Source organism: Theropithecus gelada, chromosome 4 (assembly GCF_003255815.1).
Source record: "Theropithecus gelada isolate Dixy chromosome 4, Tgel_1.0, whole genome shotgun sequence".
Taxonomy (NCBI): Eukaryota; Metazoa; Chordata; class Mammalia; order Primates; family Cercopithecidae; genus Theropithecus; species Theropithecus gelada.
In genome coordinates this window covers 32,691,970-32,719,385 of record NC_037671.1, presented here as the reverse complement: position 1 = coordinate 32,719,385, position 27,416 = coordinate 32,691,970, and the positions used below count along the sequence as shown (strand labels likewise).

At 45.6% G+C, this 27,416-nt stretch overlaps 1 pseudogene; it reads left to right on the top strand.

Annotated features, from left to right (window-relative positions):
* Positions 1-12,923: 12,923 nt before the first annotated feature.
* LOC112622410 lies at positions 12,924-16,141 on the top strand (annotated as a pseudogene).
* The last annotated feature ends 11,275 nt before the right edge of the window (positions 16,142-27,416 follow it).

Sequence of the window (27,416 nt, the reverse complement as noted above, 5' to 3'; positions counted from 1 at the left end):
GGAGTGTTTCACATTCATGTGGAATCCATAACACATTGGTTTATAGTTTGTATTAGGGCTATGGTAACTCCCCTGCCCTATATAGTATAGTCTTAAGATTATACTAGACATACTGGATATCCTATGGGATATTAAATCAGCTCATGTCATTGACACTTTCATGTTGACTGGAGTGGATGAGCAGCAGGTAGAAAATGCACTGGAGTCCCTGGCAAAACACATGCACTCCAGAAGGTGAAGATAAACCTTACAGAGCTTCAAGAGTGGCCACTGAAGTGAAGTTTTATGGGCGAACAAAGGCCAAGTATTTAGGGGAATGCAGGTGCATCCCCTCCCAGGTTAAACACAAACTGTTGCATCTTGCATTCTCACCAGAAGGAAGGAAGGAAGTACACTGCCTGGTGAGCCTCTTAGAGTTCTGACGACACCACATTCCACATCTAGGTATATGCTTTGGCCCACACTCTAGGTGACATAGGAGGAGGCCAGCTTCAAATAGGGCCTACACAGGAAAAGACCCTGCAGCAGATCCAGGCCATGGCGCAAGCAGCCACCATCCCTTAGACCCCTCAGGTGCTGGTGGTGCTAGTGATAGGGAAAGATGCAGGAAGGAGCTGAACCAAGCACCAGTGGGAGAGTCACAGTAGAGGGCCTGGGATTCTGGAGAACGATCATATCATCCACAACAGAGACACATGCCCCCTGTTAGAAGTAACTTTTAGTGTTTCTTGTCCTAATTCAGTAGAATGCTTGACCATGGGACACCAAGCAACTATGTGGTTCCAAGTGCCTGTGTGACCCACAATGTCATAGATTGTACAGGCCCAACAGCATCCATCACGAGGTGAAAATGGTCCACCTGGGTTGAGCTTGAATCCCATGTTTACACTCACAGAAAACACCCAAGTGTGAAGTGGCACTGAACAACCAAACATACAAATGGCAGTTAGCCGCCTTCATCATGGGTCAGCCCAGGCCTGGTAGGATGGGCTCATGAAAGGAGCAACCATAGTGGCAGGCATGAGGCTACGTATGGGGCCAGGGGTACTGACCTCCACCACACCAAAGCAGATCCAGCTGCTGCCACCTCTGAATGTCCAACTCATCAGCATTTGAGGCCCATGATATGCCCTAGTGGGGCACTATTTCTTTAGGTGACTAACTAGTCATTAATTAAAAGTTGACTACATTCAGCTACTTCCATCCTGGAAGGGCCAGAGGTTCATCTTCACAGGGTTAGGTACCTATTCTAGGGGGTTTTCCTGTCCTGCTCTCAGACACTCAACCAGCACCACTCTCTGGGTGCTGTTGACATTCCTGATCTACATGCTAGGCAGTGCTCCTAGCCCATTATCTGCCTGAAGGACCCACTTGGCAAGGCAAAGATTCAGTGTTCCCATGGCTGTTCCTTCCACTAATCCTATCACCAGCTACTCCCTCCAGGGGCTGCCAGCCACAAGGAATGCCCCATATATACCCTCACACCTGCCACTGTGGTTGTTCCATTCATGTGTCCATCATATCATGCATGGGTGACCCATGGCGAAGCCTGGCTAACTTCCATTTGTCTGTTTGGTTGTTCAGTGGCACTTCAGACTTGGATGTTTTCTGGGGGTGTCAACATGGGATTCAAGCTCAACCCAGGTGGACCATTTTCACCTCATGATGGATGCTGTTGGGCCTGTGAAATCTATGACATTGTGGGTCACACAGGCACTTGGAACCACATAGTTTATTGGAGTCCCGTGGTCTTCTACAGGCGCAACTAAGTGCCAGCCCAGAGGAAGCACTCTGAGGGGTGGGTGCTATCTTTCAGGACATGGTGCATTGTTTAAATCAGAGACATCTCTATAGTTCTGTGTTCTCAATAGGAAGAACATGTGGGTCCAGAAATCAAAAGGTGGAAGCAGGTTTGGCTACATGTCCCATCTCTTAGACTCATCCAATAGGGTATTTGAGATGTTTTATCTCCCAACACTGGGCTGTGCAGGGTACGAGGTCCTGCTTTCCAAGCAGGGTACCCTTAAAAAGGAGACAAAAGACAGCCCACTGAACTACACATTAAGGTTGTCACCAGAGAAGTGTGGACAGTGTGTGCCCAGAGACCCCTGGTGAGAAGAGGATTCTCCTCCTCTCCAGGCCCAGCTAATAAAGAGATCTTCATCCCCAGGATCCTCATCCTCACACAGTGAGGGCGGAAGTGTGCATGGAAACCAGAGATCCACCTTGGGGCCTTCTGGTTTCCCTTACCTCATTGTAAGTGTGAGCAGAATCATCCAGCAATTCAGCCTAAGAGCATTTGATTTCCAAGGTCCCAGACCCGGCAGGGCAGAAGGTGTGAGTCACACTCCTGGGTAATCTCCCAAGGCCGTGTTCCTGTGCTCTGACATCCTCAGTTGCACTGGTGCTGAGGCCTTGCTTCCCATGGGCTGTTCCCAACCAGTGACGGATCACACCAGTGACACTAAGGCAGGACATTCCTGGGAGACAGGGGTCTCCTCTGATGGCCAACTGTGGCTGGAGGACTCCTCCATGGCCTTGTTCACCTCTCCTTAGATTGCCTGTGGTCTAGGACATGTTAAGTAATCCTTCCTCCCTTCTTTCCAACACTGGGGGTCACACTTGCTTCTTATTCTGTTGCCTTTCCCAGGGTAACCTACCTCCCTCGCCATATCATCTGACAGGTGTGTCCCCTAATAAAATGCTGTAACTTTAATCCCATGATGGCCCGTGCTTTTTGGAGCATTTGAACTACAAAATCATCTTCATCTGCACACCAGTGACCTCTTACTTATTCCAGTTTGTGAAATCTTTTTGGTTATTCAACTTCTTCTACTTGCATTGGCCCCATTTTGCTGGTATTTGTAGTATGTTTTTGAGTTCACTGATGTTTGTTGCTGTAAGTCACTAATTTTGGGGGTAGTTTTTTACACAGCAACAGATAACTAATGAGGCCCTCATACATTTCCATTGTTCTATAGAGGTTAACTACATCTGTTTTATTTCGTCCTATTTTGGCAATATTAGCCATACAGAGTTTCCAGTTTCCCAACACCTATTCTTTTCTTTATTTTAGTTTCTTCTTTTTCTCCCTCCTTCTGTCCCTCCCTCCTTCTCTTTCCTCTTTATTTCCATTTAATCTCTCACCCTCCCTCCTTCTCCCTTCCTCCTTTCCTTCTTTTTCCTTCCCCTTCCCTCTTTTTCTTTCACTCCTTCCTCCATTCCTCCTTTTTTACCTCTCTTCCTCCATGTTTTTCTTTTAATTATGAAATTTTCCTAACATATAAAATAACCCTATGTGATTGGGCTATAAGTGAGCATTTTCTGAATCTGTATGTCAAAAGCATAATGCCATGGTATATAAGAAACAAGTAAAACACAGGAAGTTATTAACAGAGTCTGAATAAAAATGCCTGCTATAATTCTGCAGCCAGGACAGTGGCTTTTAACTCAATTCCTTCAACTTGGTGTTTTCAGAACACATCATCAACATCAAGTATTACACGTTTATTTTAAGAATTTAAGTTGGCACAATCCCTTTGGAAATCATATTATCATTATCTAGTATGGTTAAAGTCCATACAGCACATGATCCAACCCTCCCACTCCTAATCATACACTCTGGGGGGCTTTCTTGCCTATGTGCCCAGGAGACAGGCACACTAATGTTTATTGCAAAACCTGGAATCAGCTACATATACATCAATAGGAAAGTAGTGAAATTGTGGTATAACCATAAAATGTAAACCTTCAGCAGTAAAAATGAATGAATGACAGCCTCCCACACCACAGATAACTCCTATATGTAATGTACATTATGTGAAAATAAATGCAGTAGGAATTTGCTGTATGGGAAGCTTAAAAATCAGCAAAAGTAAATAATATTTGGTTTTGGGATTATATATACATGTACACATATATATATGTGTGTCTGTGTGTGTGTATATATATATACTTATTGTACAAATCTTTAAAGAAATACAAAGGAATAAGGATCACAAGATTCAGCATGGAGTCTCCCTCTGGGGAATGTGAATGGGCAGCAGCCCAGGGTATCTTTACAGGTTAGTGTTTTACACCAGTGCTGGGCACCTTGGTAGTTACATCATTATAATTTGTTGAACAGATTAATTTAATTTTTTAAATTAAAATATACCTAGTATTTATAAAAATGAAAGGGAAAAAAATACCAAAGTTAATTACAAGGATCTTTAACAAGAACTACTTACATTGAAAGAAAACCACAGAGAAATGTAAGGAGCCATGTGACAGAGAGGACCATGATGCCATGAAAATGGCCTTGGCTAAAAATAGGTCATTTGATCCTTGGCTCACTAGCATCTCTGTAGATTTTCAAGTATGTTGCAGGAAGTCAGGGATCCCGAACAGAGGGACTGGCTGGAGCCATGGCAGATAAACATAAATTGTGAAGATTTCATTTTAATATGGACATTTATCAGTTCCCAAATAATACTTTTATAATTTCTTTTGCGTGTTTTACTTTAATCTCTTAATCCTGTTATCTTCATAAGTTGAGGATGTACATCACCTGAGGACCCTGTGATAATTGTGCTAACTGTACAAATTCATTGTAAAGCATGTGTGTTTGAACAATATGAAATCAGTGCACCTTGAAAAAGAACAGAATAACAACGATTTTAGGGAACAAGGGAAGACAACCATAAAATCTGACTGCCTGCAGGGTCGAGCAAAAAGAGCCATATTTTCCTTCTAGCCATATAAACAGACATGCAAATAGGGAAAATATCACTAAATTATTTTCCTAGCAAGGAATATCGATATTAATACTCTAGGAAAATAACTGCATTCCTGGGGGGAAGTCTATAAATGGCCACTCTGGGAATGTCTGTCCTGTGCAGTTGAGGTAAGGACTGAGATACGCCCAGGTCTCCTGCAGTACCCTCAGGCTTACTAGGGTGGGGAAAAACCTCGCCCTGGTAAATCTGAGGTCAGACCAGTTCTCTGCTCTTGAACCCTGTTTTCTGTTGTTTAAGATGTTTATCAAGACAATACATGCACCGCTGAACATAGCTCCTTATCAGTAATTCTGCTTTTGCCCTTTGTCCTGTTCCCTCAGAAGCATGTGATCTTTGTTAGACCCTTATTAGTAGTTCTGCTTTTTGCCCTTTGAAGCATGTGATCTTTGTACCTACTCCCTGTTTGTACGCCCCCTCCTCTTTTTGAAACCTTTAATAAAAACTTGCTGGTTTCAGGCTCAGGCAGGCATCACAGTCTTACCGATATGTGATGTCACCCCTGGTGACTCAGCTGTAAAATTCCTCTCTTTATACTGTCTCTCTTCATTTCTCAGTCAACTGACACTTATGGAAAATAGAAAGAACCTATGTTGAAATATTGGGGGCAGGTCCCCAACACAGGTATACAATGTTTAATCTGATGTGCAAGGTAATTCCTTCTTGCAAAGGATTTGGTGTTACATTTTACCACACATACAACTGTATTAAACTTTTACAGAATTGGAAATGCACATCATTGATCAAAATAAATGAAACAAGAAAAGAGTAGAAAGGAAAAATCAGTGATGGAACAGCAAATATGAATGGAAAGCAAAATAAAACGGCTTAAAAAAGAAAAACTTCAGAAGCACATAACAGCAGTGCTATTTAGAATCGTAGTAGTGTCCAAATCACTTCTATCGCATCTCATTCAATAACACAATAAAAGATGTTAAGTTTACAATAGAATGCCCCTGAACAGCCAGTTTTGGAAAAAACCGGTTCCTCAATTTGAAGCATTTTGGGCTACTGCATCAAACCAAAGTTATTGGCATGATGCTAAGCTATATGTGTTGACTGAAGTATGAGATTCACATTTTTGTACATGAGAAGCAATCTGATTAGGCAATTTTTTTTCTAAGTGAAAGCAAGTTTACTAGAGAAGTAAAGAAATAAAGGAATGGCTACTCCATAGACAGAGCAATGTTTGTTTGTTTGTTTTTTTTAAGTGTAGGCAAATGTTTTTTGAAGACAATATTTCAATAAGAAAATTGGCGCTTGGGGTATATTTCCACTAAATTTGAGACATCTTAGACAAAACAAAGACTTATTTTGAAGGCATTATTTTTATGGCACTGAAGTCTTGGAACTATTTGATCTAGTTAGTCTATGTTCTCAACTGTGTTAACTTATTGAAGAGAACGTTGTTATTAAAGGTATTTACAAGAAAAACTCAGAGATACTGCTTTATCTCCTTTTTCTGTCTCAAACTCTTTTCCCCTCAGCACCCAAGGCCCTATGATGTCTCAAACATGTAATCATTAATTTAGAAAGAGAAGCTTACCACAGAATTAGAAAAAAACATTTTAAAATTCATATGGATCAAAAAAAGAGGTTGTATAGCCAGGAGAATGCTAAGCAAAAAGAATAAAGCTGGAGGCATCAGGCTACCCTACTTAAAACTATACTACAAGGCTAAAGTAACCAAAACAGCATGGTACTGGTAGAAAAACAGGCACATAGACCAATGGAACAGAATAGAAAACTTAGAAATAAGACCTCACATCTACAACCATGTGATCTTCAACAAACCTGACAAAAACAAGTAATCGGGAAAGATACGCTATTTAATAAATGGTGCTGGGAAAACTGGCTAGCCATATGCAGAAAATTGAAACTAGACTCCTTGTTTACACCTTATACAAAAATTAACTCAAGATGGATTAAAGACTTAAATGTAAAACCCAAAATTATAAAAATCCTGGAAGAAAATCTAGGCAATATCATTCAGGACACAGGCATCTGCAAAGATTTTATGATGAAATGGCCAAAAGCAACTGCCACAAAAGCAAAAATTGACAAATAGGATTTAATTAAACTAAAGAGCTTCTGCACGGGAAAGAAACTATCATCACAGCGAACAGACATCCTACAGAATGGGAGAAAATATTTGCAATCTATCCATCTGACAAAGGTCTAACATTCAGAATCTACAAAGTACTTAAGCAAATTTACATAAAAAACAACTTCATTAAGAAGTGGACAAAGGACATGAATAGACATTTCTCAAAAGAAGACATACATGTGGCCAATAAACGTATTTTTAAAAGCTCAGTATCACAGATCATTAGAGAAATGCAAATCAAAACCACAATGAGATACCATCTCATGCCAGTCAAAATGATAATTATTAAAAAGTTAACAAAGAACAGATGCTGGCGAGGTTGTAAAGAAATAGGAATGCTTTTACACTGTTGGTGGAAATGTAAATTGGTTCAACCAATGTGGAAGATGGTGTGGTGATTCCTCAAAGATTTAGATCCAGAAATACCATTTGACCCAGCAATCCCATTACAGGGTATATACCCAAAGAAAAATAAATCATTCTATTATAAACATACATGCATGTGTTTGTTCATTGCAGCACTATTCACAATAGCAAAGACATGGAATCAACCCAAATGCCCACCAATGATGGACTGGATAAAGAAAATATGGTACATATACACCCTGGAATATTATTCACCCATAAAAATGAATTAGATCAAGTAGTTTGTGGGGATATAGATGAAGCTGGAAGCCATTATCCTCAGCAAACTCACAGAGGAACAGAAAACAAAACACCACGTATAATTGAGAGCTGAGCAATGAGAACACATGGACACAGGGAGAGGAACAACACACACTGGGGGAGGGCGGTGGTGGGGGTAGTATTAGGAAAAATGACTAACGCATGCAGTGGTTAATACCTAGGTGATGGGTTGACTGGTGCAGCAAACCACCATGGAACATGTTTACCTATGTAACAAACCTGCACATCCTGCACGTGTACCCTGGAACTTAAAATAAAATAAAATTGAATCAAATGACAAGTTTAAATTGTTAAGGAAAAAATAATTAGATGAAAAGCCTTTGATTTAAAAATCCTGAAACAATAGTTTGCATTTTGCTTTTAACATATATGCAAATCCTTTAATACTGTCCTCTTCCAGAGGTGCAGCTTAATTCCCTCTCTTGAGCATGGCTTGGACTTAATGATGCACTTCTGATATGGCCTGGCTCCCTGTCCCCACCCAAATCTCATCTTGAATTCTCATGTGAATTGTTATCTGTTACAGGAAGTCAGGGACCCCAAACCAAAGGACCGGCTGGAGCCATGGCAGAGGAACATAAATTGTGAAGATTTCGTGGACATTTACCAGTTCCCAAATAATACCCTTATAATTTCTTATGCCTGTTTTACTTTAATCTCTTAATCCTGTTATCTTCATAAGTTGAGGGTGTACATCACCTCAGGACCCTGTGATAATTGTGTTAACTGTACAAATTCATTGTAAAACATGTGTGTTTGACAATATGAAATCAGTGTACCTTGAAAAAGAACAGAATAACTGCAATTTTAGGGAACAAGGGAAGACAACCATAAGGTTTGACTGCCTGTGGGGTCAGGCAAAAAGAACCATATTTTCCTTCTTGCAGAGAGCCTATAAATGGAAGTGCAAGTAGGGAAGATACCACTAAATTATTTTCCTAGCAAGAAAAATTGATATTAATACTCTAGGAAAAGAATTGCATTCCTGGGGGGAGGTCTATAAACGGCCGCTCTAAGAATGTCTGTCCTGTGCGGTTGAGGTAAGGACTGAGATATGCCCAGGTCTCCTGCAGTACCCTCAGGCTTACTAGGGTGGGGAAAAACCCTGCCTGGGTAAATTTGAGGTCAGACCGGTTTTCTGCTCTCAAACCCTGTTTTCTGATGTTTAAGATGTTTATCAAGACAATACGTGCACTGCTGAACACAGATGGTTCTGCTTTTGCCCTTTGCCTTGTGATCTTTGCTTTTGCCCTTTTCCCTGTGATCTTTGTACTCCTTTTTGCCCATTGAAGCATGTGATCTTTGTGATCTATTCTCTGTTCTTGCACCCCCTCCCCTTTTAAAATTCCTAATAAAACTTGCTGGGTTTGAGGCTCAGGTGGGCATCACAGTCCTACTGATATGTGATGTCACCCCCAGTGGCCCAGCTGTAAAATTCCTCCCTTTGTACTCTTTCTCTTTATTTCTCAGACCAGCTGACACTTATGGAAAATAGAAAGAACCTATGTTGAAATATTGGAGGTGGGTTCCCTGAGAGTAATCCCCAGTATTGAAGGAGGGACCTAATGGGAGGTGATTGGATCATGCTGTTCTAATGACAGTGAGTGAATTCTCATGAGATCTGATGATTTTGGGGCTTTTCCTTGCTTTGTTCTGCATTTCTCTCTCCTGCCACCATGTGAAGAAGGACAGGTTTGCTTCCACTTCTGCCATGATTGTAAGTTTCCTGGGGCAGCATCCTCAGCCATGCTGAGCTATAAGTCAATTAAATCTCTTTCCTTTATAAATTACCCAGTCTCAGGTATTTCTTTATAGCAGTGTGAGAACAGGCTAGTACAATTTCAAACTGATAGCATAACAGTTTGTGACTCTGGGTGTAGAACATAAAACTTACTGCAGCTTCCACCTTCTCTCTCTCTGTCTCTGGGATCAAGAGCTCTGGGGAAAGCCAGCTGCTGTGCCATAAGCAGCCCTGCAGGAAGATCCATGTGGCTAAGAACTGAGGCCTTCTGGGACTAGATGACAATGAACTTGGCCTTTTCCAACAGCCATGTGACTAATCTATGTTTCATGTAAATCCTCAGCCCCAGCGAAGCCCTCAGATGATGCAGTCCTTGGCTGACAACTGGACTGCAACCTTGTGAGAGGCCCTGAGCCAGAAGCACTCAGGGAAACCTCTCCTGGATTCCTGACCATTGGAAACTGTAGGAGAAGAGGAATATTCCTTGTTTTGAAATGACACATTTTACATAATTTGTTATGCAATAGTAAATAAATAATACATTTTCACAAGAGATGATGTATTATTACATGTTAATTTGTATTTACTCTAAATTTATCATCATCATCATCATGATTATTGAAACAGGGTCTCGCTCTGTCACTCAGGCTGGAGTGCAGTGGCATGATCATACACTGCTGTGTTGACCTCCTGGGCTCAAGGGATCCTCTGACCTCAGCCTCCTGAGTAGCTGGGACTACAGGCATGAACCACCATGCCTGGCTAATTTTCTAATCTTTTTGTTGAGATGGGGGTTTCACCATGTTGCCCAGGCTGGTCTTGAACTTCTGAAGTCAAACAAATCTGCCTTCCCCTGCCTTCCACAGTGCTAGGATGGCAGGCAGGAGCCACCACACCTGGCCTAAATTAATTATAAGATATAAACATGTAACTTAGTTTTAAAAGGTAAGGAGTATTTCCATGGCTGAAGAGGATGTATTTTATGGCCATTCACAATGATCACTTTACTTTAACTTCAATTTCCAACTGTGTCCCGATTAAACACAAAAGGAAGATCCAACCCTTGCTAGGCTGACTCGATGGCTCCCAGGTACCACCTCCTTGTCATTCACCTTCCCCCGGTTATTCAACCAACTCTAGTGTAGGTGCTGTTGTGAAGGGATTTAGCAGATATAATTAAGGGCCTCAATTAGTTGACTTTAGGCTGGGTTTATCCTGCTTGGACTGACCTAATCAGCTGAGCCCTTTAAAGGACTAGGTTCTTCCTGAGCATAGAGATTCACAGTGTGAGAGGAATTCAGCATCAGGGGTTTCCTCCACTGTGAACTTTGAAAATGAAGAGACTGTGTAAGAAAGAACGCTGGTGGGCACCAGGAATTGAGCGCAGCCCTCCCTGTTCTCTACAGTGACAGCTACCAAGGAACAGGGACCTCAGTCTTACAACTGCCAGAAACTGCATTCCGCCACCTCTGTGTAAGCCTGAAGGAGGATTCAAAATGAAAACACAGCTTTGGGAAGCCCAGAATAGAGATTTCATCCACATCAAGCCCAGATTTCTGACTGAGGAACTATAAACAGATAAACGGGTGTTGTTTGGCCAGGCGTGGTAGTGCATGCCTGTAATCCTAACATTTGAGGTGCTGACACAGGAGGATCTCTTGCTGCCAGGACTTTGAGACCAGTCAGGATAATATAGTGGGACACTTGTGTCTAAAAATGTTTTTTAATTAGCTGGGCCTGGTGGCCATTGCCTGCAGTCCTAGCTACTCTGAAGACTGAGGCAGGAGGATCCCTTGAGCTCAGGAGTTTGAGGTTGCAGTGAGCCATGATCATGTTACTGTACTTCGCCCTGGATGACAGGAGACTGTGTCTCTAAAAATAAATAAGTCAACTATATATGGGTGTTGTTTAAAGCCAATGCTCGCAATAATTTGTTATGCAGTCTTATAAAATTCATACACAGGCTCAACAAACTCATGGAATGAATTGATGAATTGATATGCACACTAGTTGCATAAAGTAAAATCTTTCTTTACTTTTTCAGTGTTTTACATTTTACAATTTTCTGTGATGCAATTTAATACACTCATATTTCATTCATTCAGTCAACAAAAGTTAATTTAGTGCCTAAGATGAACCAGGTATGCCCTCATATGCTCATGTGCCTGATATTTTAGAAGCTTCATAAGACCAAGGTGGAGCCACTGGAGTGTTTTAGGTGGAGAAACGACACACTCTACTCACAGCAGCAGGACCACTGTGGAGAGAACAGTCACACAGCAGGTCATGGGACAGTGCTAGAGCCACAATTCAGGAGCGACTGGGTTGTGGAGATTAAGGGCAGAGGAGGGCCTGAGGAATGAGAGGGTTGGAAGGAAGGACTGGAGAAGCAGGAGGTGAGGAAAAGGAGCAGAGGGAAGGCATTGGAAAGCAGCAGAATTCTGAGGTTTAAACACTTTTTTAATAGATTTTTAATACATCCGTCTACGGAACCTCCCAGGGCGTTCATTGCAGTTGGCCTTTAATACCTTATGTGGGTCTGCCTAAAAGCTAATTGTTTTTTGTTAATCAGATTTTAAAAATACTAAGCGTTCCTATAAAATATACACAACACTTAGATGTGGGTATTTCCTAAAAACAGGCAGTGCATGAGCACTGGTAAGGGGCATTGTGACTGCATTCAATGTTTGCAACTGTGAGGTGAATAAAGTGTACTGGCTCCTGGTTGCAGCACATATAGTAACACAGGGTGCTACTTCGTATTGAGGCCATGTCCTGGAATCACACAAAAACTCAGGGCTATGGAATGAAAGTAAATTTAAAATACAACAAGCAGGAGTCACAGATACACTGTCTGGGAAAGTGAAACTTAGGAGCTTTGTGAGTCTTGTTTCAATGCGTTTAGACATATTAATATATGAAGAGACCAAAGTCACATTTTTTACCCATTGGATTCCTGATCATTCAGGGGTTACCAAGATTCTGCCATCCACTGTAGTTAATAAACAAAAAGCAAACTGGTCTCTTCTCTATCTCATGTGCTCAGGCACAACTTTTCTGGATTTAAAGAAAACAAAAATACCTGTATCTACACCTCCATTCCCAGGGTGAGCTCACTCTCTGGTACCAAGTTCCGTGGGGTGAGTTTTCATCTAGAAGAGTCCAGGGGGACAGGTAAGGAGTGGGAGGCAAGGAGTCCAGTTCAGGGACAGAGATTCCGGAATGAAATGTGAAGGGAGACGGATGGGGCCCATGCCAAGCTTTTCTCCCTGGTTTCTCAGACAGCTCCAGGGCCAAGAGTCAGGGAGACATTGAGACAGAGCGCTTGGCACAGGAGGAGCGGGGTCAGGGCGAAGTCCCAGGGACCCAGGCGTGGCTCTCAGGGTCTCAGGTCCCAAAGGCAGTATATGGATTGGGGAGCTGCAGCATTGGGGATTCCCCATGTCCTCTCCCAACCTATGTAGGGTCCTTCCTCCTGGATACTCAGGATACAGACCCAGTTCTCACTCCCACTGGGTGTCGGGTTTCCAGAGAAGACAATCACAGTCGTCGCGGTCCGGTTCTAAAGTCTCCAGGCACCCACCCGGAATCAGATTCTCCACAGACGCCAAGGATGGCGGTCATGGCGCCCCGAACCCTCCTCCTGTTGCTCTCTGGGGCCCTGGTCCTAACAGAGACCTGGGTGGGTGAGCGCGGGGTCGGGAGGGAAACGGCCTCTGCGGGAAGGAGCTAGGGGCCCGGCCGCAGGGGCGCAGGACGCCGGGAGCCGCGCCGGGAGGAGGGTCGGGCGGGTCTCAGCCCCTCCTCGCCCCCAAGCTCCTACTCCTCGAGGTATTTCTACACCTCCGTGTCCCGGCCGGGCTGCGGGGAGCCCCGCTACATCTCCGTGGGCTACGTGGACGACACGCAGTTCATGCGGTTCCACAGCGACTCCGCGAGTCCGAGAATGGAGCCGCGGGCGCAGCGGGTGGAGCAGGAGGGGCCCGAGTATTGGGACCTGAACCCACAGCTCGCCAAGGCCAACGCAGAGACTTTCCGAGAGAACCTGCGTACCGCGCTCAGCTATAACCAGAGCAAGACTGGTGAGTGACGCGGCCCCAGGGCACAGGTCGCGACCCCTCCCCATTCCCCACGGACCCGCCCAGACCCTCGACCTGGGAGAGTCCCAGGCGCCTTTACCTGGTTTCGTTTTCAGTTTAGGCCAAAATCCTCGCGGGTTGGTCTGAGCGGGGGGCAGGGCTCGGTGGGCGGGGCTGACCGCGGGGGCGGGACCACGGTCTCACACCTCTCAGTGGATGCATGGCTGCGAGCGGGGGCACTATGGGCGCCTCCTCCGCGGGTATGACCAGTTTGCAAGAATTACATAGCCCTGAACGAGGACCTGCGCTCCTGGACAGCCGCGGACATGGTGGCTCAGGTCACCCAGCACAAGTGGGAGGCGGCCGGTGAGGCAGAGAGGCTGAGAGTTTACATGGAGGGCACGTGCGTGGAGTAGCTCCGCGGATACCTGGAGAACCGGAAGGAGACGCTGCAGCACGCGCATACCAGGGGCCACGGGGTGCCTCCCTCATCTCCTGTAGACCCCCCAGGCTGGCCTCGCACAAGGAGGGGAGGAAAATGGGACATACACTAGAATATTTCCCTCCCTCCAGTCCTGAGGGAGAGGAATCCTGATGAGTTTCCAGATCCTATACCAGAGTGATTCTGAGCGCCCGCCCTGCTCTCTGAAACAATTAAGGGATGAAGTCTCTGAGGGAGTGGAGGGGAAGACAATCCCTGAAATACTGATCAGGGGTTCGTTTGACCCCACAGTAGCCATGGGCACCGGGACTTTTCCTCTCGGGGCTTGTTCTCTGCCTCACACTCAATGTGTGTGGGAATCTGACTTCAGCTCCTCAGAGTCCCTTGGCCTCCATTCAGGTCAGGGCCAGAAGTCCCTGCTCCCCCGCTCAGAGACTAGAACTTTCCAAGGAATAGCAGATTATCCCAGATACCTGTGTCCAGGCTGGTGTCTTGGTTCTGTGCTCCCTTCCCCACCCCAGGTGTCCTGTTCATTCTCAGGATGGTCGCACGGGTGCTGCTGGCGTGTCCCATGAGAGGTCCAAAGTGTCCGAATTTTCTGACACTTCCCTTCAGACTCCCCCAAGACACACGTGACCCACCACCCCATCTCTGACAGTGAGGCCACCTTGAGGTGCTGGACCTTGGGCATCTACCCTGCAGAGATCACACGGACTTGGCAGCGGGATGGGGAGGACGAGACCCAGGACACGGAACTTGTGGAGACTAGGCCTGCTGCGGGATAATTAAGGAATCAGAGACCAAGGGGTTGAGGAGGAATTATTTAATTATTTAGGTGCACTGACCCAGTCGGATTAACATCCAAAGGACTGAGCCCCGAACAAAGAGTCAAGCTACCTTTTAAGCATTTTGTGGCGCGGCGGGGAGATCTGTGCAGGGGGAAGCATATTACAGAAGCCAGAAACAAAGACAGTTATTCAATTAAGACATGCATTACATCATTTCTTACTTTTCAAGGAACAACATGTTTTACGATTTGAGATTATCTGCGTAGTGACCTTGCAGCTGCACAGCTAGAGAAGCAGAGTATTCACAGTGCCTGGGAAAGGGAGAGATAAGACTCACAAGCCACAGAAAAACAGGCAGTTAATTTTTTTAAAGGACTTCAGCTCTTTCTCTTCCTCAGGGAGAATTGGGTTTTCTTACATACAACTGAGTTTTTGCTGACACATTCTTTAATTTCCTTTCATTCCTGTTCCAAGGCCCACAGGGGATGGAACTTTCCAGAAGTGGGCAGCTGTGGTGGTGCCTTCTGGAGAGGAGCAGAGATACACATGCTATGTGCAGCACCAGGGGCTTCCTGAGCCCCTCACCCTGAGATGGGGTAAGGAGGCAGATGGGGTGTCATGTCTCTTAGGGAAAGCAGGAGCCCCTTTAGCAGAGTCGGGGCTGGAACTGGGAGTCCAGGACTCTTACCTTCACTTCCTTTCCCAGAGCAGTCTCCCCAACCGACCATCCCCATCATGGGCATCGTTGCTGGCCTGGTTGTCCGTGGAGCTGTGGTCACTGGAGCTGTGGTCGCTGCTGTGATGTGGAGGAAGAAGAGCTCAGGTAAGGAAAGGGTTTAGGAGTGCGGGTCTGAGTTTTCTGTCTCACTGGTGGTTTCAAGCCCCAAGTAGAAGTGTGCCCTGCCTGGTTACTAGAAAGCACTATCCACACTCATGGGCCGACCCAGCCTGGGCCTTGTGTGCCAGCACTTACTCCTTTGTAAAGCACCTGTGACAATGAAGGACAGATTTATCACATTGATGATTGTGGTGATGGGGACCTGATCCCAGCAGTCACAGGTCAGGGGAAGGTCCTTGCTGAGGACAGACCTTAGGAGGGCAGTTGGTCTAGGACGCACATCTGCTTTCCTTCTTTTTCCTGATCCTGCCCTGGGTCTGCAGTCACACATTTCTGGAGACTTCTCTGGGGTCCAAGACTAGGAGGTTCCTCTAGGATCTCATGGCCCTCCCACCGTTCTGGTCTCTCACAGGTCGTTTTCTTCCCACAGATAGAAAATGAGGGAGCTACTCTCAGGCTGCAAGTAAGTGATGAAGGAGGCTGATCCTCCTCTAGCCACATCTCCTGTGGGCTCTGACCAGGTTCTATTTTTGTTCTACCCCAGGCGGTGACAGTGCCCAGAGCTCTAATGTGTCTCTCATGGCTTATAAAGGTGAGACCCTGGGGAGGCTGGTGTGTGGGAGGTGTTGGGAGGAACAGTGGGCACAGCTGTTCCATGGGTTTTCTTTGACTTGGATGTATTGAGCACATGACAGGTTGTTTAAAATGTCACCCTCCACTGTGACTGATATGAATTTGTTCATGAATATTTTTCTATAGTGTGAGACAGCTGCCTTGTGTGGAACTGAGAGGCAAGATCTGTTCACGCCCTCCCTTTATGACTTCAAGAACTCTGACTTTCTTTCTGCAAAGGCACCTGAATGTGTCTGTGTTCCTGTAGGCATAATGTGAGGAAGTGGGGAGACCACCTCACCCCTGTGTTCACCATGACCCTCTTCCCCACGCCGACCTGTGCTCCCTCCCCAATCATCATTCCTGCTCCAGAGAGGAGGGGCTGAGAGGTCTCCATCCCTGTCTCAACTTTATATGCACTGAGCTGTAACTTCTTACTTCCCTGTTAAACTTAGAATCTGAGTATAAATTTACTTTTTCAAATTCTTGCCATGAGAGGTTGATGGGTTAAAGGAGAAGATTCCTGAAATTTGAGAGACAAAATAAATGGAAGACATGAGAACCTTCCAGAGTTCACGTGTTTCTTATGCTGATTTGTTGCAGGGGAGGAGAGTAGATGGGGCTGTGCCCAGTTTGTGTTCCGGCCACCACGGGCTTTATGTGGTCACTGCTTGGCTGGGTCATCTTTTGCTCCTTCATTGTCCTTAGCCCTTCAGTAGAACCTTGTCCCACCAAGACCTGTGATCACAGGGAATTGGATGTCACCTAGGGTGGTCCCTACATACGAGGGTCCTTGTGGTATCAAGAAACAAATTTTCACACCTGTTCAGCTCTTGCCCTCCTTCCAGGTCTCTTTTCTGGATTGTATTTTCCATATTTTCCCCAACCTCTTAAAGGAAGCCGATTCTGAAATTTACAGAGAGGAAGTGTCCCATAGTTTCTCATCATAGGTAACTTTCTGTTGGAGCTCCTCTTCTGCTCTCCTACTCTTCTTCCTGCCCTGAGTTGTAGTAATCCTAGTGCTGGCTCCAATCCAAACTCATGCATTTATAAAGCAGAGTCTAATTTAGATTCATATGTGGTTGGACACTGGACCCATAAGCCTAGGATTATCTTTCCTGAAGAGAGAAATATGGTTGTGTGCTGAAGTGTGCAGGAGGCTTGGTGTGGGAGGAGGGAGAGAGGAGGGAGGGAGGCCACACAAGCAGCCCTGGTGAGAAAAGCACTGGCAGCACTGATGTCAGTATGAGATGATGTTGTTCTGTAGCTGCCACAAAACAGCATTTGCCCTGAGGTTACATTAATAAAGGTATTGGCTTTAGAATACGGAGGTGCTCTACAGTGATCATTCATTTAACTGACATTTGTTGTCTACTAGGTATATGACTCTTTTTGCATTTAGAAAACATCATTAAAGTCAAAACAGAAAAATTTCCAGCCTTTTGGTGTGTACTTCTAGATGCAAGCTTATCTAACCCATGGCTCTCGGGCTGCATGTGGTCTAGGACAGCTGTGAATGTGAGGACGTTTTTGCCTATCTGTGGTGGCAGATATCAAGAAAATTATTTGTGCACTTTTTTTTTTCTAATTTTTCTGCTTATCAGTTGTCATTAATGTATTTTATGTGTGGCTCAAGACAATTCTTCTTCTTCCCATGTGGCCGAGGGATTCCAAAAGATTGGACGCCTCTGTAGGCAGATGATAGATATAGTATAAGAAGAGTAGGAATGGAAAATGGTTGAGTGAGAAGGTGGCAAGTGCTGTGTGGCAGGTGATCCAGAGTGCGGGCTGTGGGGACAGGGAGGTGGTTGTTGTGCTGGGTGGTCAGCATGGGCCTTGTTGCAAATGTGACCTTGGAGTAAAGATTTGAGGGATGTGAGGAGTTGTCCACAGGGATATATGGGAAAGTTCATTTCAGGCAGGGAACCTTCAGTGCAGATGCAGTAGGGCAGGAAAGTCTCTGTGGTCCTGTAAGAAGGAAGAGGCAAGAAAGGCTGGACAGAGAGAAACTGAAATGAAGTCAGAAGTGTGACCAGAGCAGGTAGGCCTGGAGGGTGTGGGAAGGGTGTTGAACTTTGCTCTGAATGATATGGGGAGTTAAAGGACAGTTTTGAAAAGTGGCACATGGTAGGACTTATCCTTTGAAAGCTTCTCTCTGGCTGCTGTGCTGAGAACACAATTGAGAGGTGGGGACCAGTGAGGCAGTGTGGAAAACAGTGGGAAAGGAGTGGAATATTCCAGGATGGAGATGTTGCTTACCTTGACTGGGGTGTGACAGGGGAAATAGTGGGAAGTGAAGGGATTCTGGATGAATGTGAAGATGGACTTCATAGCACTTGCTAATGGATTGTGTCTGTGGTGTGAGAAAGAAGAATCCAAGACACCCACAGTATTGGACTGAGTGAGCAGAAGGGTGGAGCTGCTGTCAGTGGAGATGGGGAGACTCTGGCAGGAGCATACAGAGGAGAGGACATCACAGGCATTCAGTGGAGGAGACATCTACGAGGAATGCAGGTTACAGGCCCAGATGCCTCTGCAGTTAGAGCTTCGTCATCCAATTACTCTCCTGCTTCCACCTCCCCCCAATCCTAGCCATCCCACGTGAAGTCACAGGTGACTTAATTACAAGACATTGGATATTAATATTCATCAGATCAGCTAGTGGCCCAAGATACCAGCCTTCCCCTAACAGCTTGTGATCCTCTGAATTAAAGAAAGGGTAGAGATTGAGGGAGGCCCTAACTCCAAATCTTCTACTACTTCTAGTAAAGTGCTGAAAAGAAGTGCAGGGTGTTCAACCTGCTCTGGGGATACAATATGAAAGTAGAGTGTTCATGGATTTCAAACTCCCTCAAAGAAATGCCATTTTGGCAAAATATCCAAGTCACTTTTCTAAGCCCCGGACAGCAGTTCAAAACAAACAATATCAAAACACCAAAATATTGGCCCAGGTGAAATCACTGAAGCTATAAAACTTTGTGAAACCTGTAGTTAGACAGAAGGACAATTCACTTTAGGGCTGTGGCAGAAAACCCCTACATCATACAGTGTTTTTCTTCATCATGAAGGTCCCCTGAAGGGACCTTCTCCCTTCCGCAGTGCATAGTGAGGCCATTTCTGTGTAAAACGATAGAATCTCCTTGGATTCCTGATGTTTACACTTACTACTCACTCTTTGACACTGTAGGTGCCAACTTCACATTCGACATCTTTCAGTTAATTTCCTTACTCTAAGCAGAGAATTTGAAATTGTTTCTGAAGCAGAAAACCAGGGACTGGTTATATGAGCTATCACCACACTCTGTGACTCTCTTAAGCAATAAGCATAAGAGATCGTGGGCCAACAGAATTTGTAGCAAGGTAAACATAAACCCTTCATTCCAGCCTATGTTTCAGCTTGTCTAGTGATGTTCCAGTCTTGCTCCAGTCTTAGCATTTTAAAATTTATAATTGTACTTGCATTTCAGTTTATGAGAAGTCATATATATTCATTTCTGTTGGGTTTGTCAGTGAAAGCCTTCTCAAAACAACTGTGGAGGAAAGACAGGTAAATAAATGCATGGTGCTCCCATGTGTTAGTGCTCACTGCATCTCACAAATGTGTCAGTCCCACTGCAATATATGATGCATCAACAAATAGTGCTGGAAACCTGGATATCCACATACAAAAGATGCTGAACACAAATCATGCCCTTCCATTACACCCTTTTCAAAAATTAAGTCAGAATGACACAAAGAACTAACCTTAAGAGTTGAACCTGTAAAACCCTTTAAAAAGTACTGAGGAAAATCCTATGGACATTTGAATTGGTAGTGGTTTCTTAGCTTGTGACCAGTAGTACAAGTAATATAAGAAAAATGACAAATTAGAATGCATCAAAATTTAAAAACTTTTTTGCATCAAAGGACACATTTTCAAAAGAAAATGCACAGTATAGGAGGAAATATTTGCCAATGACATATCTGATAAAGAATCAATAACCAGAATAAGTAAAGAACTACAATTAAATAATAACAAAACAATCTCATTCAAAGATAGGTAAAATACATGAATAGACAGTTCTCCAAAGAGGATATACAATATGGATATAAAAATAAGGAATTCCAATAAGGACATAAAAATATGGTAAACTTCACTAGGCCAAATGTTGGTGAAGATATGGAGAAATGGGAACACTTGCACACTGCTGGTGAGAGTGAACAATGGTGCAGCCACCAGGGAAAAGAGTATAGTGGTCCCTCAAGAAAATAAAAATAGAATTACAATATGAACCAACAATTCCACTTGTGGTCATACCCAAAAGAATTGAAAGCAGGAACTCACACAGATGTTTGTACACTCAGGCCCATAGCAGCACTATTCCCAATAACCAAAAGGTGGAAGCAACCGAGTGTCCATCAGAGGATGACTGGATAAACAGCCCACGATGCACATACACATGGAATATTATTCAGCCTTAAAAGTGAATGAAATCCTGATTGGATGAGCCTTGAAAACACTGTAAGTGAAATAAGCCAGAAATAAAAACCAAATATGATATTTTACTTATATGAGGTAGCTAGAATAAGCACATTCATAGAAAAGAAAGTAGAATAGAGGTTACCAGGGGCTGGGGGTAGGGAGAATGGGCAGTTATGGTTTAATGGACACAGTTTCTGTTTGAGAAGATGAAAATGTTCTGGAAATGGATATTGGTAGTGGTTACACAACACTGTGAATGTGCTTAAGCAAAATGTCCCACCAATTGTACACTGAAAAAATGATTAGAAGGTAAATTATATAGTATGTATGTTTTACCAGAATTTACAAAAATATATCAACACTAAATCCAATCACAACTCTCATTGAGATTATTTTATAAAGGTGTTTCAACAAGCACATTGCCGCTGTGGGGGGATGGGGTCCTTGGAGTGTTCACGCTACCATGTTCTTTGGTGTCACTTCTCAGCCACTTTTGAATTGTGCTTACGCATCACATTCCTGATCTGCTAAGTACTTTCAGGAAAGTTATTCATATCGTAAAAATTCATCAAGCACTGAACTTGTTCTTGGTGCTCTACTCTATGCAGTTGATCTCAGAAAAACAAATCAAACTTCATTGAACCTCATAGATGGCACAGGTTGGGGGTTAGAAGATGGGTAAGGAAATTATAACACAACATGTTAAAGTATTTTACACTACTTTTTTCCTTTGAATGTTACATTATTAATATTTTATAATGACCATACTGACACAAAAAATAACTCAAGATGGATTAAAGACTTAAATGTAAAACCCAAAACTAGAAAAATCCTGGAAGAAAATCTAGGCAACATCATTCAGGACATAGGCATGGACAAAGATTTTATTATGAAATCACCAGAAGCAACTGCCACAAAAGCAAAAATTGACAAATGGGATCTAATTAAACAAAAGAGCTTCTGCACAGCAAAACAAACTATCATCAGAGCAAACAGACATCCTACAGAATGAGAGAAAATTGTTGCAATCTATCCATCTGACAAAGGTCTAGTATTCAGAATCTACAAAGTACTTAAGCAAATTTACATGAAAAAAACAACTTCATCAAAAAGTGGACAAAGGACATCAACAGACCCTTCTCAAAATAAGACGTACATGCAACCAACAAATACATTAAAAAAAAGCTCAACATCACTGATGATCAGAGAAATGCAAATCAAAACGACAATGAGATACCATCTCATGCCTGTCAGAATGGCAATTACTAAAAAGAAACAACAGATGCTGGTGAGGTTGTAAAGAAATAGGAATGCTTTTACACTGTTGGTGGAAATGTAAATTGGTTCAACCATTGTGGAAGACAGTATGGAGATTCCTCAAAGATTTAGAACCAGAAATTCTAAACCAACAATCCCATTACAGGATATATACCCAAAGGAATATAAATCATTCTATTATAAAGATACATGCATGTGTATGTTCACTGCAGCACTATTCACAATAGCAAAGACATGGAGTGAACCCAAATGTCCACCAATGATGGACTGGATAAAGAAAATATGGTACATGTACACCATGGAATATTATTCACCCATAAAAGCTAATTAGATCAAGTAGTTTGCAGGGATATAGATGAAGCTGGAAGCCATTATCCTCAGCACACTCACACAGGAGCAGAAAACCAAACACCGCATGTTCTCACTTATAATTGGAAGCTAAGCAATGAGAACACATGGACACAGGGAGAGTAACAACACTCAATGGGGCCTGTTGGGGGAGGGCGGTGGTTGGGGGAGCATTAGCAAAAATAGCTAATGCATGCCAGGGTTAATACCTACATGATGGGTTGATAGGTGCAGCAAACCACCATGGCACAGGTTTACCTATGTAACAAACCTGCACATCCTGCACATGTACCCTGGAACTTTTTATTTATTATTTTTTTTTTTATTTTTTTTTTTTGAGACGGAGTCTGGCTCTGTGGCCTGGGCTGGAGTGCAGTGGCCGGATCTCAGCTCACTGCAAGCTCCGCCTCCCGGGTTGATGCCATTCTCCTGCCTCAGCCTCCCGAGTAGCTGGGACTACAGGCGCCCGCCACCTCGCCCGGCTAGTTTTTTTGGTATTTTTTAGTAGAGACGGGGTTTCACCGTGTTAGCCAGGATGGTCTCGATCTTCTGACCTCGTGATCCGCCCGTCTCGGCCTCCCAAAGTGCTAGGATTACAGGCTTGAGCCACCGCGCCCAGCCTACCCTGGAACTTAAAATTAAATTAAATTTAATTTAATTTAAAAACAAGCTTTAATCATTAAAGAAAAAAATTAGATAACAGATGAAAGGAATGAGGCACATCCCCCATATATCTCCCAACTTCCTGAGCCCAGCACAAACACATTCCTCCATATTTCTTTCCAACTTCAGAAAAACACCACCTAGGAAATCCCCAATAAGGACACAGCGGGAACCAATAAAAAATGCTAAATGTGCTGTAACCGAGAGAATTACCTTGTTCCCCTGCAACTTTACATATCCTGTTTACATCGGGCTATAAAAAGCAAGCGCTCGCATTGTTCGGGGCCCTCTTGTATGCTGTGCAATGGAGGGACCAAGTTCGAACTTGCAGTAAAGATCCTTGCCACTTGGCTTTGACTCTGGACTCTGGTGGTCTTCTTTGGGGAACAAACGGTCTGGGCATAACATCTGGGGGCTCGTCCGGGATTCCCCAAGCCCACCAGACCCCTGGTCAACGGATCTACTAGGATCGATCTACTGATAGGTGAGCCGGCTCGTCTCCGTTTGTCTGTCTGTGTCTGTTCTGAATCTGAATCTGTGACTCGCGAGGTCTGAAACTGGAGCTGGCACAGTCCTGGCGGACGCGCTATAGGACGGCCAGCGGAGACCGGTGGGAGACGTCCCCTGGCTCTCGTCTGATCTAGTTTGCGATCTGGGCTGCCGGAGCGCCAATGCAAACCGAGCAGCTAACTCTGACCCGGGCTCCCAGTGCTCGCTTGCAATCTGGGCTGCCTGAGCGCCATCGCGATCCGACCAGCTAACTCTGACCTGGGCTCCCGGTGCGCGCTTGCGATCTGGGCTGCCGGAGCACCAACGCGATCCGAGCAGCTAACTCTGACCCGGGCTTCCGGTGCGCGCTTGCGATCTGGGCTGCCGGAGCGCCATCGCAATCCGAGCAGCTAACTCTGACCCGGGCTCCCGGTGCGCTCTCGCCATCGGAGCTGCCGGAGCGCGTTCCCGATCTGGGCAGCAGCTGTCTCTGACCCTGGCTGCCCAGGCGCGCTCGCGATCTGAGCCGCTGGAGCGCGTTGGCGATTCGGGCAGCAGCCGTCTCTGACCCGGGCTGCCAGGGCGCGCTCGCGATCTGAGCCACCGGAGCACGTTGGCGATCCGATCCGGGCAGCAGCAGTCTCTGCCCCGGGCTGCCGGGGCGCGCTCGCGATCTGAGCTGCCGGAGCGCCTTTGCGATCCGGGCAGCAGCTGTCTCTGACCCAGACTGCCCGGGTGTGCTTGCGACTAGATATTATTAATAAGCCAGATTTCCTTTAAAGGTATTCTAACCCATATTCCTTTACAGGAAGAGACTACAAATTAGTGCAGGATGGGTAATACCCAGAGCGCTCCCCTATCTCTCCTTACAAGTAATTTCAAAGATGTAAGAGCAAGGGGCCATGATCTTAGTTTGGAAATCAGGAGGGGAAAGCTCATTACCCTATGCCGCTCCGAATGGCCTGCTTTTGATGTGGGGTGGCCACCCGAAGGGACGTTCCGACTTGCTGTCATCACTAGAGTAAAGTCCAAGATTTTCCTGCCTGGGCCTGCGGGCCACTTAGATCAAATCCCATATATCCTCATATGGCAGGACCTTGTTGAGAACCCGCCTCCTTGGCTGTCCCCTTTCCAATTAGCCCCTGAACCCTGTAAGGCATTGGTTGCTCGACCACTAAAATCCAAGCAACCAACTGCCCCCCCCATCCTGTTCTACCTGATAGCGGGGACCCACTGTTCACAGAACCCCCTCCGTACCCCTCTGGGCCCCAGGCCCCAGACCCCGGGCGGATGGGAGGCGGCCGGTACACAGGGACCCGCTGAGAGTAAAAGTAACTTTGAAGGGCCGGCGGGGCGGACGGACGCGAGGGTGCACTTCGCGGGCTAGCCCCCACCCAGCTGCCTGACTCCACAGTGGCTCTACCCCTTCGGGAAATAGGACCCCCAGATGACACGGGAATCCCCAGGCTCCAGTACTGGCCATTCTCTACCAGTGATCTGTATAACTGGAAGACCCAGAGTGCTTGGTTTTCAGACAACCCCAAAGATTTAATGGCTTTACTGGATAGTGTCATGTTCACCCACCAGCCCATTTGGGATGATTGTCAGCAGCTCCTCCGAATCTTGTTCACAACGGAAGAGTGAGAGAGAATACAGGTAGAAGCTAGAAAGCTGGTCCCGGGGGACGACGGTCAACCGACTACCAACCCTGACCTCATAAATGTGACTTTTCCTCTGACCAGGCTGGCATGGGACTACAACACGGCAGAAGGTAGGGGATGGCTACGCCTTTATCGCCAGACTCTAATGGCGGGTCTCCGGGCAGCTGCTCGCAAGCCCACTAATTTGGCTAAAGTATACTCTGTTCTGCAGGGAAAGACAGAGAGCCCAGCTACCTACTTAGAAAGGTTAATGGAAGCTTTTAGACAGTACACCCCCATAGACCCAGAGGCTCCAGGAAGTCAGGCAGCTGTTGTAATGTCTTTCGGAAATCAGGCAGCCCCAGACATTAAAAGGAAACTCCAGAAATTAGAAGACTTAGAGGATTATGGACATACACCCAACTGTGCCAAACCCGTATACCCTCCTGAGTACCCTAAACCCTAAACATCAATGGTACACTGTTTTAGATTTGAAAGATGCTTTCTTCAGTTTGCCTTTAGCCCCTCAGAGCCAAAAGCTCTTCGCCTTCAAGTGGAATGACCCTGGAAGGGGCATAAGTGGCCCACTGACATGGACCAGGCTGCTGCAGGGATTCAAAAACTCTCCTACCCTGTTCGATGAGGCCCTCCATGAAGACCTGGGTGAGTACCGACGTAAACACCCTGAGGTAACTTTACTACAATATGTTGATGACCTCCTGATTGCTGCTGAGACTCAAGAAGCTTGTATTCAAGGGACCAAGAGTCTCTTACAAGCTCTGGGAAATCTAGGCTACCGAGCCTCGGCAAAGAAAGCTCAAATCTGTAAGCCAGAAGTAACATATCTGGGGTACCTGCTAAAAAGAGGGCAGCGCTGGTTAACAGACGCCCGGAAGCAGACTATTCTGCAGATTCCCAGGCCACAATCCACCCGACAAGTGAGGAAATTCCTGGGGTCGGCAGGATTTTATAGACTATGGATACCTGGGTTCGCAGAACTGGCTAAACCCTTGTATCAGGCAACACGGGGGCAGCAGCCATTTAATTGGACAGACGAAGCCGAGTCGGCTTTCCAACAGATCAAAACCGCCCTACTCTCTGCGCCTGCACTGGGACTACCTGTTGTCACCAAGCCCTTCCACTTATACGTGGACGAGAGTAAAGGTGTCGCCAAGGCAGTAATAACTCAGAATTTAGGCCCCTGGCAGAGGCCAGTTGCCTACCTGTCAAAGAAGTTAGACCCAGTGGCTGCCGGGTGGCCCCCTTGTCTCCGAATGATTGCGGCCACGGCTCTGATGGTACAAGATGCTGATAAACTTGTCATGGGTCAAGAATTGCGGGTCGTTACCCCACATGCCATCGAAGGTGTACTCAAACAGCCACCTAATCGATGGATAAGTAACGCCCGGCTCACCCACTACCAAGGACTACTACTAAATCCTCTCAGGATAACTTTCCTGCCCCCAACAACCTTAAACCCTGCCTTGCTGCTGCCCAACCCGGACCTGGACACGCTGCTCCATGATTACACCAAGATACTAGCTCAGGTGCACGGAGTTCGAGAGGACCTGCAGGACCGCCCACTCCCTGACGCTAACCTCGTCTGGTTCACTGATGGGAGCAGCTTCATGCATCAAGGCCAGAGGTACGCTGGAGCGGCAGTGACTTCAGAGACTGAGATACTTTTTCAGGGTGGACTGAAGCATTTCCAACCAAAAGAGAAACTGCTCAGGTTGTAGCAAAGAAAATTCTGGAAGATATCCTCCCCAGGTATGGCTTCCCCGTCCAGATAGGGTCAGATAATGGGCCGGCCTTCGTCGCTAAGGTAAGTCAGGATTTGGCTTCCATCCTTGGGGCAAATTGGAAACTACATTGCGCTTACAGGCCCCAGAGTTCAGGACAGGTAGAAAGGATGAATCGGACCTTAAAAGAGACCTTAACTAAATTGACTATAGAGACTGGCGCTAACTGGGTGGTCCTTCTCCCCTACGCTCTGTTCCGGGCCCGTAATACCCCTTACAGACTGGGCCTTACCCCTTACGAAATCATGTATGGCAGACCCCCACCCCTGGTTCCCAGTCTAAAAGATGATCTGCTCAAATCTGAAACAGAAAATGTCTCTGAACTCTTATTTTCCCTACAAGCCTTGCAGAAAATTCATCAAGAAATCTGGCCCAAGCTGAAGGAACTATATGAGACCGGTCCCCCACCAACACCCCATCCGTACCAGCCGGGAAACTAGGTCCTGGTTAAGCGACACCAACAAGAGACCCTAGAACCCAGGTGGAAGGGACCACTCCAGGTACTCCTGACCACACCCACCGCCCTGAAGGTAAAAGGCATCGCGTCGTGGATCCACTACACCCACGTCAAGCCAGTGGACCCAACCTCCGGCCTTCTGGGACCAATCACGGCAGCGGCTAAAGCACCGGCCACGTGGACTGTGGACAGAGCTAAGAACAACCTC